The sequence below is a fragment of the Calidris pugnax genome, unplaced genomic scaffold (genome assembly GCF_001431845.1).
Source record: "Calidris pugnax isolate Ruff unplaced genomic scaffold, ASM143184v1 scaffold24, whole genome shotgun sequence".
Classification (NCBI taxonomy): domain Eukaryota; kingdom Metazoa; phylum Chordata; class Aves; order Charadriiformes; family Scolopacidae; genus Calidris; species Calidris pugnax.
Genome location: NW_015090922.1, coordinates 27,491,258 through 27,495,997, shown reverse-complemented (window position 1 = coordinate 27,495,997; position 4,740 = coordinate 27,491,258).

The following is a 4,740-nucleotide window of genomic DNA, read 5'->3' as shown; positions in this document are numbered from 1 at the left end:
GCCCCAGCCACACCGGCAGCAGGAGCAGCCCCGATCTCCTCCCCTGGGGCAGAGCCACTCTGTCTGCCTGGCCAGAAGGGTGTGTGCAGGGCCTGGCATCCCTCCCCATGGGCACGGGACGGGGGAGAGGTTGCTGCTGGGCTGGGGATGACTTCAAGGTGCACAGCAGCCTGCCAGAGCCCTCATTCATGCAGTGGTGGCAAGACCCTAGAGACAGACCAAAGCCACATGGCAGAGTGTGGCCACTGTGTCCCACAGATGGGAGAGCAGCCCAGCATGGCTGGTGGCATGGCCCTCTTGGTGGGCAGGTGTTTCTCTTGTCAGGAGAACAGCAGAGCCCAGAAGTGACCGTGGCTGCTCCACCACTGGGGACCCAGCTGCGGGGCAAGGACATGGTGTGTGCAGGAGGGCTGGCCCCAGGTTTGGGGTGGTGGTAGATGGTATGGAGGGCTCAGAGCAGGATGTTTAGTTTTCATGACAACACAGGCATTGAGATTCTGGAGCACATCCAGAGAAGTGCAACAAAGCTGGTGAAGGGTCTAGAGCACAAGTCTTATGGGGAGCAGCTGAGGAACTGGGGTTGTTTAACTTGGAGAAAAGGGGGCTGAGGGGAGACCTTATCGCTCTCTACAATTACCTGAAAGGAGGTTGTAGCGAGGTAGGGTGGGGGTCAGTCTGTTCTCCCAAGTAACAAGAGGTAGAACAAGAGGAAACGGCTTCAAGTTGCACTAGGGGAGGTTTAGGATGGGTACTAGAAAAAATTTCTTCACCAAAATGGTTATCAAACATTGGGACAGGCTTTCCAGGGAAGTGGTGGAATCACCATCCCTGGAGGTATTTAAAAGATTGGTAGATGTGGTGCTTAGGTACATGGTTTAGCGGTGGTTTAGGCTGATGGTTGGACATGATGATCTTAAAGGTCTTTTCCAACCTAGATGATTCTATGATTCTATGTGAACTGAGCAGCAAGGAAAACCCAGGGAAAGTGTCAGGCAATGTTACCCTGAGAAGGGATTTTGATAGACTGTGCATTGAAGGAGTTCTGTTTGCACCGTAACACAGGATTTTAAAACCAAATACTTACATACTTTCTGCTGATTTCCAGGTTTCATGGCCTCACTGTGCTTCTTCTGCTGTCCAACTTTCATGTACAATATCCTATCTCACACTGGACAGTAAAACACTGTGCTGGAGAAGACACCAGTCAATGTGCTGTGGATGCTCTGAAAGAATAACAGCAAGGCTCAGAGCCAGACAGGCACAGATATTCTTCTCTGCTTGGAAAGGCAAGAGAAGCCACCCTCTTGGAACAAATTGCAGTTCCTGTAATACAAAACACAGCCCTGAGTACAAACAGCCCTTAGCCTCCCTTTGCTTTAATTGGCCCTTTGGTGGACTGGTCGAGCTTGCTGCCAAGAAATGATTTATGGAAAGCAATTAGGTGAAACAGAATTAGCTCCTTTCTGTTCTGCTATTTTTCACAGCGGTGCTGTAAGGAAAGCTTTCTTTTTCAGTGCATATATTCCCATGTTTATTCCCCATAATTGCATCCATTGTTGATGTCTGCTGGCTCCCCACTGAGACCAAGTTCCCATTGTCCAAATGTATGGATGCTGTCCAAACGCGTTAGGAGAGGCAGGCCTGCTGCTCCAAACATGGCCGTCATTTGACCGAAATTTAGGTGTGCAGAAGAGAGTCCAAGATACTCACCTCAGCTTTTTCCACAGTCAGTGCAGAACACTGGCAGTTCTTCCTGTCCTCATCCATAAGGCTCCACTGGAGATGGCTGTGCATTGCATTAGTCCATAAGGCAGACCCTTATGGACTAACTTAAGGTAGATGCCCAGGTATTCAATGTGTACAGTCAACTGAGATGGATCCCAGCCAAGTCGCTAAGGTACACAAAGAGCATTTAAGTGCCAACACAAGCCCAGGGACATGAAGTACCCAATGTCCCACATTCAGCCAGGAGCAAAACCGGGAATGCACTTTATCCACACCATCTCAGTGTGGGCCAAGGCATGTTCTCACATACCAGACTAACGTGTTGACTGGGGAAGGAGCCATTCAGTGTCCTGGACACATGGCCTCCACACCTCGTATGGCCCAAGAAGAGTCACCATATGATGCTTCAGGGAATTTTTGCTTTTCAGAGTTCAGTTCCATACTGTGGGCTGAGCTCTGAGTGCTCGTCCTGCTGTATGGGAACTCATGCAGTTTCTCTCCTTTGTGAACACTCTAGTGTGTAATAAGGGATATTTTCACACTGCAGCCCTTCTCCCAGAGGGCAGGGACAGCCTTTCCCTCTTGCCACCCTGCCACTACGTATCATAACACTGCAGGGAAACTTCAGAGATCTCATCCTTGGTGTCAAACGTGACTGGAAGTGCCTAAGAGAGGTGATGCCTGAGGAGGGCAGGTGGAAAAAAGAGGAATGAGAAGAGAATGGCAATAAAATGTCTCAGTTCTCATTAAAATAAAATACTTTGCCAGTGACATGTTAAAAATCATGGGCTTATCCCTGAGGCTCTCTGGTCTGGAAGGTCAGAAACATACAGTTTTATGTATCACTTACATACCTCACTTACTCAAGTGTTTTACAAGGAAAGGTACTTCAAGCAGTCTAGCTCTTTTACCATGAAATCCCCTTTTGAAAGCAGTGAGAAGTGCATTTCTCCCCCAGGATGACTCTTGTTATTGTTGCCACTTGGTGCTGTCAGTGAATATATAGAGACTGTTAGAGGTGAGAGGAAAGTGAAACACAGCTGTTGCGATACTCCATTATGGACAGACACCAACAACGTGTTGCTACTGGCTCGGGAGAGCCACAGGCAGGATTTGAACCGCTGACCTAGAATGGCTTTGCTCCTCAGGCATGCTCCCAAGATTTTAACGCTCCCTGGAAGGTAGGTGAACACAGACAATAAGAGGCTCTGACACCAGGCTGTGTACATTTTTGTTTGGCACGCTGATGCAACAGACTTACTGTGACATTAAAGCACTACAAGACAGCCCTGAGTAATAAAGTCCTTCTTCCACGATTACAGTGTCTCAGGAACAGTAGGTTTTCCGGCTCACCAGCCCTCTCCCAGCAGGGGCTATAGGGCAGGTCTGTCCTTGGTCTGTTAAGTGTGTGCCTGTCAGTGTGTGAAGGCCCTGCCAGCCGAGAGAGATGTCAGGTCGAATGCAATTAATTCCCAACAGGCCACGTCTGGAAACCATTAGGCGCCTGCAGTCTGCAGAGATCTCTTTATGAGCCACATCACCAGGCAAGATTTCAAGGTGACAGCGTAGCAGCGTGAGTGACGCACCGGCTGGCAACGTATGTTAAAGCTGAACACAGTTTTCTTTCAGGCATCATCATTAAATGCCTGTTCCTGAAACACCAGGAGTTTCAGCTGTTACCTTCAGCCAAGGCTTCAAAGCACACAGAGAGTGTGAACACCAGAGTAATTGCAGCTGCTCGCAGGCATCTCCCTACTGCCCAGGCACACTGCTTATCCCACAGCATCCACAGAGGGGTCCAGGTGGGCGATGCGCTAAAGAAGTGCTCTGGCAGAGGGCGAGCATCCTCTGCTGAGAGCAGAGCCTCAGGCACACTTACTGCTGATGGGAACAGGAACAGAGTAATTTCTGTCATTTGATCGTCTATCATCAATTCTATCAGCTCAGACTTCCTTGGGTCTTCTCATTTCCATCAAGAAGGCAGAAAGTCTACTGTGGTTTTAGCTGTGTTTCATCTAAGGGAGACGTCATCATTCTCTCTCTCTCGCTGTAACTCATGGGGTAGAAGGTGACATAAAGGGAACCCAAAAGGAAACTATGATTTACACTTCTCCTTGGCCTCCTGCTTAGCATCATGCTACAGCTCTGCCATTCAGCCCCCACTGCTCTGCATGTGGCACATGCTTTTCTGAGTCTCACTTATGTAATTTCTTCCCCATCCACATCAGGTGGACCCTGGTCATTCAGGATTTATAGTTAGTTATTCAAATGACAGCAACCTGATTAAGTCTTTCATAACCTTGTTGTCTTTAAACCTCATGCTCTGTTATCAATATAACATCGGAAGGTTTATCCACAGCCTTTGACCTGACTGATCCCACATTCTCCAGGACTTGTTGCCTGCCGGCTTAGCCCCTTCAGTGTCATCTGACCTTATCTAAGGGACTGCTTTAGGCTAGATGATATCATTTTGTGCTCTTTCTCCAGAGGTTTGAGACATGACTGGTCTGTCTTGGTCCCCTTATAGCCCCTTTATAAACGTAAAGATTTAGGGGTGGAGGTTATTACGTGGACTGAGGTACTATCTGTGAAGCTCGGCAGATTCCTCTCCTTCCTTTCTCCTCTGGATTTGTATGAAGTTATATAAAACATCTTTGTTCTGTATCTGAGATTAGTCTCATTTCATAATGCTTGGCGCCCTCTGAAGCTTGCATTGATTTGAATCCAAATGCCACAGTCACGGTCACATGAAACCATGCTCTTTCTTACACTTTCCATTACTTTGGCTCAATGTAAGGCATGGACTTTTGCCTGGTGGCTTGCAGCCTCGCAGGGTTTGCATATGCTCCTGCACACGTCTTTGCAAACTGGGGCCACATTATATTGCTCTAACAACAGCCGAGACTGGATGAAATTGAGTCCAGCTTGTGCCTGGTTTTATAAAGATTTCTCCTGCAGTTTTGAGCAGTAAGGTAACACACAGTTTCTCTGGCATTTCCAGGGTTTGCTCCGGGG